At 33.7% G+C, this 9,978-nt stretch overlaps 1 protein-coding gene and 1 long non-coding RNA gene across 4 annotated transcripts in view; one reads left to right on the top strand and one right to left on the bottom strand.

Moving 5' to 3' along the window:
- Positions 1-9,978, top strand: part of plxna1b (plexin A1b) — a 222,898-nt gene that overhangs the window by 64,683 nt on the left and 148,237 nt on the right.
- Positions 3,754-7,002, bottom strand: LOC141386155 (uncharacterized). Its single transcript, XR_012407504.1, has 4 exons — positions 4,988-7,002; positions 4,648-4,772; positions 4,329-4,457; positions 3,754-4,244 (listed from the first exon to the last, which is right to left on the bottom strand). It is a non-coding gene; the product is annotated as an uncharacterized lncRNA (long non-coding RNA).

The raw sequence follows: 9,978 nt of genomic DNA, 5'->3' as shown, positions 1-9,978 counted from the left end.
TTTTCGGCTTAATCGCTTTATTAATCAGGGGTCGCCACAGCGGAATGAACCGACAACTTATCCAGCATATATTTTACTTATTTATTTGAATGCCCTTCCAGCCACAACCCAGTATTAGAAAACACCCATACACTCTTGTATACACACACACACACACACACACTACGGTCAAATTAGTTCATCAATTGCCCTATAGCGCATGTGTTTGGACTGTGGGAAACCGGAGCACCTGGAGGAAACCCACGCCAACACGGGGAGAACATGCAAACTCAACACAGAAACGTCAACTGACACAGACGGGACTCGAACCAGTGACCTTCTTGCTGTGAGGCGACACTGACAACTGAGCCACTGTGCCACTATTATTATTATTATTATTAATTTTGTAATAATAATTATTATTAGTACTATTATTATTATTATTATTCGAATTTTATTATTGTTGTTTTATTATTATTATTATTATTAATAATATTTTGTTATTTTCTTTTATTCTAATTCTTATTATTCTTGTTGTTTTTTTATCATTAATATTTTCTATTATTTTTATTTATCATTATTATTATTTTTATTGTCTTATTATTCATATTTATTAATATTATTTTATTATGTTTTATTATACATGTTATTGCTATATTTTCATTTTATTATTTTTTATAATTATTATTTTAAATGATTATTAATATTATTATTATTATTATTTCTATTATTATTATTATTATTATTGTTATTATTAGGGGCCAAGCACCGTAGGTGCGTAGGCACCTATTGCTTTCGTTAGTGTTCTTATTATTATTATTATTAGGGGCCAAGCACCGTAGGTGCGTAGGCACCTATTGCTTTCGTTAGTGTTCTTATTATTATTATTATTATTATTATTATTATTATTATTCTTCTTCTTCTTCTTCTTCTTCCGTTTCTTCCGCCGGATTTGAATGGCAGCCCATATAGGCGTATGCGGGAAAGTTGTATAATTTGGCACAATGATAGAGGACAGTATTAACATTAATCAGACCAAACATGAAGTCTCAAAATCAAACTCTCTAGCGCCACCACTTGTCCAAACTTTCACATACGTTTATCATCATAACTTTTGAACCGAATGGGCTACAATCAAAATTCTTTTTTTCTCTGATTCCTTGGCTCAGTCCGATTCAAACGCACCATATGACGTCATTTTCCGTCATGAATTTTTTCGCGCTATTTTAAATTTTTCGAAAAACCTATTTGATCAAACTCGTCCTAGGCCGTTTCTCCGATTTTCACCAAAATTGAAACACATGATCTACAGACTATGCCAACCAAAAGTTATGGAATTCAAGTTGATTTGACCAACCGTTTTTGTTTAACTTGCGATCAAATTTAACGAAGAACTTGCGAAAATGGATTTGAGAAGATGTCTCCATAACGCATTCACCGATTCACACCAAACTTGGTGGGTGTTATGACAACTAGGGTTTGAGGTTATATGCAGAGTTTCGGCGCACTGCCCCCTAGTGGTCCGGATATACAAAAAACTTGCTTTTTGGCTTAAAACATCTCAACCTTTTGTCCGAAACTCATAAAACTGGTCTCATTACATCCGGCAGAGCATGCCGAGTTGAATGATGTCTGATTTTCACAGGTCAGCCATTTTGGGCGTCGCCCATTACGATTTTTGGCCAAAAATGCTATATTTTACCAACATTTTCACATATCATTACAAAACATGGTATGCATCTGGCACAATGATAGAGGACAGTATTAACATTAATCATACCAAATATGAAGTCTCAAAATCAAGCTCTCTAGCGCCACCACTTGTCCAAACTTTCATGTACGTTTATCATATTAACTTTTGAACCGAATGGGCTACAATCAAAATTCTTTTTTCCCCTGATTCCTTGGCTCAGTCCGATTCAAACGCACCCTATGACATCATTGTCCGTCATTAATTTTTTGGCGCTATTTTAAATTCTTCAAAAAGCCTATTTGATTGAACTCGTCCTAGGCCGTTTCTCCGATTATCACCAAAATTGAATCACATGATCTACAGTCCATGTCAACCAAAAGTTATGGAATTCAAGTTGATTTGACCAACCGTTTTTGTTTAACTTGCAATCAAATTTAATGTAGAATTTGCAAAAATGGACTTGAGACGATATCTCCGTAACGCATTCACCAATTCACATCAAACTTGGTGTGTTTTATGACAACTAGAGTTTGAGGTTATATGCGGAGTTTCGGCGCACTGCCCCCTAGTGGTCCGGAGATAAAAAAAACTTGCTTTTTGGCTTATAACATCTCAACTTTTCGTCTGAAACTCATAAAACTGGTCTCATTACATTTGGCAGAGCATGTCGAGTCGAATGATGTCTGATTTTCACAAGTCAGCCATTTTGGCTGTCGCCCATTTCAAATTCTATATTTTACCATCATATTCACATATCACTACAAAACATGGTGTGCATCTGGCACAATGATAGAGGACAGTCTTAAAATTAATCAGACCAAACATGAAGTCTCAAAATGAAACTCTAGTGGTCTAGTGGTCCGGAGATACAAAAAAACGTGCTTTTTTGGTTTATAAACATATTGTCACTGAAATGTAGGTGTGTCATTTGTAATGTACAATTCACAACACATAAATTTGAAAACAGTGCAACCTAGTGGTGACGAGTTATAAACTAATCATAACCATCAACAATGAATCATAAATGTACTAATAATCTTTGACTGCATATGTTTATTGTGGTAATAAAATATTTTAACTTATTCCTCGGATCATCCCAAGCACATTGATATTAAATATGCCATTTTTGGCTAAAATTCCTGTATGCCATATTGATTTTGTAAAAAAGAATTCTTATTTAAACTTCTCTTAGACTGGTAGCTAAATTGTCAGCAAATTTGATTCGGATAATAAACAGAAAATTACAAGCAAGTTTTGTGAAATTCGTTTCAATCATATTGATTTTGTTCAAAAACCTTATTTTGCAAACTCCTCCTAGACGCTTATCTAAATCATATCGATAAACGTCAAAGTTCATTTAAGGCTGTATCTGCAATGCTTAAACATATTGACACTGAACTTTATGTGTCATTGGTAACTCACTATGACGCAAACACATAAACTTGGTTACAGTGCAACTTAGTGGTCACGAATTATAAACCAATCACTAACTATCAATAATGAATCAGAAAGGAAGTAAGAAAGTTAGAATTGCTAGTAAGTTTTGACTGCATGTTTATTGTGGTAAAATGTATATCAACTTATTCCTTGAATCAACATTGATATTTAATATGCCATATTTGGCAAAACTTTCTGTACATCATATTGATTTTGTTCAAAAGATTCTTATGCAAACTTCTCATAGACTGTTTGTTGAAATATTACTATATTTCAGTCGGATTATGGTCAGGCTGATAAATTAGGATTTTTCATTAGAAGTTTAAATAAAAACCTTAACTTACCTTTTGTAATTGTAACCCAATTAATACTAATTACTACTAAAATACTACATTTCTGTTACTGGCAGCAAATCAATTTTTATATAAATAATATCAAACATGTACATAGCATATGTAATATTTTATTTGAAACTTACATGAGAAGACAATATAGACATCTGTGTTGTTATGCATTTCAGCAAGAACACTATATGGCTGAAAGTCCAAAGACATAAATATCACTATACATTAAAGTTATTTCATTCAACAATTACATACAGACATTTCTTTAGAATATGTATATGTATTCAAAATAAGTATGTATTTTATTTTTATTTTTTTCAAATATTGCAAGATCCTGGTGAGAAGGGCATTGTACTCTTGATAAACAAAGAACAATTTCAGAACTAACAAGATAATACAAAGAACAATTTTAGAAGTAACAGTATTAACAACAACAAAATGGGGTACAAACAGAAAACACGTATAGTGAATAAAGAAAGTGTGAAATATATAGAACTAACAAAGATTCAAACCAACCACAAATGAACATAAAAGTCATTTAGTGAAAGAAACATAATCAAACTGACCAATAAAAAAAAAAAAAAAAAGACAAAAATAGAGGAAGACAGTTATGCAGAAATTGTGGAGGGTGCTTATGGTAAATGTGGCAAAGTGTGATAAATTTGCAATGGGATTCTGGTGAAAAAAGTTGTATGGATCAAGTTGGAGCTGGTGAAACTAATAAAGGTATCATAGGTAAAGGACTGAAGATTTCTTGTACAGCTGAATGTTGCTGAGAGTTTCCTTGTGTCCTACAAAAACAATTATTATATATTATATATAGTGTATTTATAGAAATATATAAAACAGTGTATACGAGAGATAAATATACTCACAACAACTTTCTGTTATAATATGTGTTCAGCAAACAGTCTTGATAAACAGGAACAAATAGAGACGCATATGTACAGCGGGGTAGACCAAGATGAAGCTAGCCAGTGCAAGGATGCAAGTCTCCAGTAAAGCTAAAAGATTTGACAAGGAGGGCAGAGTTATTTCAAACATGAATATTACAGATTGTATGTAGTGCATTTTATTCCCAAAAGAATATAAAATATATAGTACTGTTTATTGTATGGTTCTGCAATTTAGAAAACATATACAATTATATCCATAAGAAAAATTTAGAAAATCAGTAAAGTAAAATATACTTACAAGAACTATATATTATATATGTTCTTGTAGAGGTAGAAATGTCGATTCCAACACAACAGAATGATTGGAGAGTTCAGGCATAATTGCTTGCATTTAACTGCATGACAAATGATGTTCCCATCTTCCTAAAACACAATACAATTTTATAAAAACAATCAACAGGTATTTCTATTGTAGACAAGAATATTTATATTGTTAATTGTTATATAATCTAAACAAAATAAATAACAACAATATTTATATTGTTATATAATTTAAAAGACAACTACACATGATATGCATATGAAAACAAAACCAAAATAACATTTATAAATAAATTATAAATGATGAAAATACGCACATTGATTGTCTGAAGAGGAGACTAAGTGGAGACCTTTGTGGTGCAGAACAGGTGGACATGCTGATGACTGCTGAACCAGTTTGATTGCAAAGGACTTGAAAGCCGAGGTAGATCCAAAGGGTGTGAAAGAGGTGTATCTTATGTACATGTAGATCATTAATTAAAAGTTCAAAAAGATGAGACACTCCAGTCATTAACCCATAAGTCCATTGTAGAGTATGGGTGATAATAGTCCATGGCAGAGGCAAAAAAGAACGAGGCACCACATACAAAGGGATACCAGGCCACAGTGAAGTGTTTATGAATTGGGTGACAAATACATACCAAAACATATCAAAATTTGGAGAACAAAAAAACATTAAAAAAAACAAACAAACAGGCTACCTTTTCTCCAATTCCTGTCTTTCCCTTCCCTTCCCTTCCCTTCCCATCCCCAGAGAGCCGTCTCATCTGATGTCATAAATAACATTTTTATCACAAAAATGAAATAAGTATTGCCTGATGAAAACTATAGTATGTTTGCACAACATCAACAATTATATGTTCCATTTGTTTTGTATACACATGATCTATTAATGTACCTTTTTCTGTGGTTGGTCTTTGTACATGTTGAGTATATCCATGTTGTTCCATTAATTTCATAGTCATAGATGAAGTAAAGATATCATCATTGAAGTCACCCATTATTATTTTCTGTCCAGAATGCTTTTCTAGTTCTTCAATAATATGTAATATATGCTGTCGAAACACATCAATTTTATATGAACTGGGCCTATAAAGAACTGCAGCTTTTAAATTAACATGTGGAACTGTAAAGTATAAACATTCCAAATTCCAGAGCTCAGGAGTAAAGATATGGCACTCAATTTTCTCAGAACAATACATTCCAACTCCACCTCCTCTCTGGTGTTTTAATTCAGCAGAAACAACACATTTGTTGTCATAACACTTAGATCGTGGGTTGTGATTGAACACAAATTCTGGTATTTGCAGTTCCAGTTCATCATTTTCATACAGCCATGTTTCTGTCAAACAAATACAATCAGCATTCATTAGAACTGTATGTGCAAGAAGATCCTGAAAGTGAGCTCTCAGACTTTGTATATTAAGCAGTGCTATTCTGAATGTACCAACTGATTTAGTTGAATTATATTTATCCAAAACTAATTTCTGCATTGATTTCATGGTCAACTCAATTTTTTCATTGCAAAATATGACAGATTCTTGAAAGTCCTCAATTATTAACCCACTGAGAGATCTCACACGACTCAAAGCAACATATGCTTGTCCTGCTGTAAAGATTTTCTTAAGTGAAACAACCGCTTTATCCACTGTCAGACCTTGAACTTTATGAACAGTACATGCATAAGCCAGTCTAAGAGGAAATTGACGCCTGATACCACCATCATTTGTGACTTGGTCTTCCTCTACTTTAATTAATGTTGAATTTGCAGAAAATCTCTGACGTGTTTTGGATCTTTGAATTTTTCCGACATTTGGATTATCAAATTCTACATGAATAGCTGTCGGGAAATCATCATCATTTTTTTGACTTTGTGTTATGTGGACAACAGTACCAAAAGCTCCATTGACAAGACCATCAGCAACATCAATATTTTTCTTTAACATCACCCTTGCTCCAATACCAAGAGAAACACATGCAGACAAACATGAGTTAAACACTTTTGTATGAAATCCAACTTTTCGTTCCATTCGACCAGTTTTTGCATTTTTTATATAATCTTGAGCATTTATACTAATTATCTGTTGGCAACATTCATGTAGTCTTTCAATGTTGTATTTATCAACTTCAGCATTTGTAGCATAAATGTGAAGATTATTACATGTGTCTCCTGTTTCACAATTTCTTAATGTAGCAATATCAGTGGGACTAATACTTTCATTTTTTTTGCGTACTCTCAGGCGATTCAACATTTCTGCAAAAGTTGGATCTTGTTGTCGAACAACTTTGCTTAACTCAGCAACTTCAAAGTTACTTTCCCATAGGTTTACTCCTTTTGTATCTGCATAGAGAGATGTTCCTTTAACTGCTGGAAGCTGATAAAAATCACCCACAGCGAACAGGCTTACTTTGCCAAAAAGATATTCACCAGTTTGTTTTATTTGTCGCAGCCTTCCATGAATATATGATAAGAGACGATGGTCAACCATAGACACTTCATCAATAATCAAAATTTGCAAACTACCCAGTTTTGTGCGTAATGTATTTATTTTGTCATCACTTAGAGGCTGATATGGTAGTCTGACATTTGAACCAATTGAAAATGTATTATGAATAGTTGCAGCACCAATGTTATAGGCAGCCACCCCTGTTGATGCTGTCAAAAGTACAACAATGTCATCAGGATTTTCACACAGCTGAGATAACAGTCTGGTAGTTTCATAGTGTATGGCCTTAATTAAGTGACTTTTTCCTGTGCCAGCACCACCAGTAAGAAATATTCTAAATGGATCTGGGTTTTTTCCAAGTATTTTCTGTAGACACCAGTTTCTGACTTTATAGAACACAGCCGACTGTTGCTCATTTAAGGACCTTAGTAAAAGTAATGCATCATTTCTAGGCATTGTAGTGTGGTTTGATTCAATGGTACACCCTGTTTGAGGGTTTCCTATGAGATCTGGAAAAAGTTCTTGATGATCATCTTCATCAGGTAATATTTTATCCTTCATCAGTTCATTGCATTCATGACGCTGTCTTTCAGTTTCAGGACATATCTCAGCCCAGGCATCTTCTAAATCAACACCTTGGTCTAAAAGCTGTTTAGCTTTGTCAATTTTATCACTTTCCTTTTCAAATAATTCTCTGTTTTCATCCACAATGTACTTGACTTCTTTCATTTCAGAACTATATTGTATGATACCAGTGTTGTAGAACTCCTCATATGTGTCATACTTGATCGGCTTTAAATCAGAGTCATTATAATGAGGTAAGAAAAGCTGTAATAATGAATGATAATATTTTTCTGCATCTTTTGTTGGTGAAAATCTTGGATACCTTACTACTGCAGGTTCAGTACGTGTCCTTCGTTTTACATAACCATTTTGGTTATTAAGTTTAATTATTTTATTTTCAGCTTTTTTGTTTTGTGACATAACCTCTGATTTAGTCAGAATTCTGTACTCTGAACAAAAACTGGCAAGACATAGATCTTTCAGTGGCTCTTTCTGTGGTCTATTTTTATATCTATCAATGACATTTCTCATCCAGAAACTGCTTTTATCATCAGACTGGACATTTTCTGCTTGATTTCGAAGAAGATGCAAAGGCAAACTCATCTTTACAGGATTTTGCCCAACTGGAATAAATTGTACTTTACGGGAACATTCCTTTAAATGCATTCCTGTTAGTCTGTACACTGACTCTTGAGCTGAAATTTCTCTATTGTGTAGATAGATAGTTCCCAACCGTTTTAATGACGTTTTAGCTTCGAGATTTCCATTTAGTGCTTCATTTTGTGCACGCTGAAGGAGCAGTCCCATTTCCTGTTCAGCTTTTGTGATGTACGTAAGTATATATACCACTACAGAATAAGCATCTGTGATATACTGAATATCCATATTCCCTTGCCAAGCTTGCAGTAAATCTCTGTTGTACTGGTTTACCCAAACATCTTTTGGATTTCTTTTCAAAACGATAGTTTTCTTTTTGGAACATTTGTTGTATGCTTGTTCAAACATTGTTTGATTAATTCCAATAGATGAAAAAAATGCATCAACTGAATCAAAATTTACACCAGAATTCAAACCACCTTTGACTTTCTTTATTATTTTATTTGCCAATGATTCTCCTTCCTTCCCTTTTAGATTATCTGCATTATAGGTTCTTGTAATAAAAGTACGACTAGATGGTGGTCTTGGAAAATTGAATCTGCAGACTGTATTTTTCTTCCGACATGTTTTTGAATGTCTTGTACTGTGTTTCTGAACACTGTTAACTGTTTCATATAGTACATTGTCACTTTCTGTAGGTGTCTCACAAGTGATGTAAGTATCAATAAAGTCAGCAACCACATGGTCATTATTTGAATCATTATCATTGAGCTTTGGTGCATTTTCCACCCAAAACAGACAGTGAACATGAGGAGAACCACGCTGTTGAAATTCAACCCGATAAAAGTAGTCTTTTATCTTGCCAATAGGGTTTGCCGGTGACATAATAACATTTTTAAGAAAGCAATGCCATCTGTGATCAAACATCCTTGCTGCAGTGACAGGATTTCGTCTTAAGAGTCCACATTTCTCAGACCAATCAAGGTCATCAGCATTTATTTGTTTCCCTTCTTGTTTAAGAATAGTGTTAATCATTTCAGGCCATCTTAGATCAGCAGAACTAAAAGATGCAAAGAAAGTGGGTATTCCAAGCTGTCGAATAAGGGCAAACAGATCTTTTTGCGTAGACATCCAATATGGAGGGGTTCCTCTGACTGGTCTTAAGAACTTATATCCTTCATCATAATGTAATATTTTCTGTAAGGAATCACAATTTGTAAGCATGTTTGATGTTACATTTAAGCAATCTTGCTCAGAACCTTTCCTCATTGCAATTGAGACATTAGAAACAATTTGATCAACTTCTGATAAATATTGTGCATAAAATATAAAATCTGTGCTTTGTGCAAAACGTCCATCTGCATTTAGTATTCGTGCATTCAGGTATCGTGACAGTGTGATTTTTTCTTGTCTTTCATCATGAAATGTTGGACCACCAGTAGGATAGAGAATAGGGAAGCACTTTGCCTCATTAGCTTTATCAGACAGCAATCTAACTGGACTGTTACCTTCACTTGGTGCTATGTTGAGTACATCATGAAAGTGTTGATCAATTATTTCTGAACCCAGATCTACAGGTTGCAGGCATGTGTCTGACAAAAGACCACTTTGTTCTTTAATATATGTTATATCCTCCTCTTTGTCATCTTCATTTTTGTCTGTTTCATGGTGTTCATCAACTACAAAGTCATTAGCATCCT

The sequence above is a fragment of the Danio rerio genome, chromosome 6 (assembly GCF_049306965.1).
Source record: "Danio rerio strain Tuebingen ecotype United States chromosome 6, GRCz12tu, whole genome shotgun sequence".
In the NCBI taxonomy this organism is placed as follows: domain Eukaryota; kingdom Metazoa; phylum Chordata; class Actinopteri; order Cypriniformes; family Danionidae; genus Danio; species Danio rerio.
Note: the sequence above shows the minus strand (reverse complement) of the source record. Positions and strands in the feature narration are given on the sequence as shown.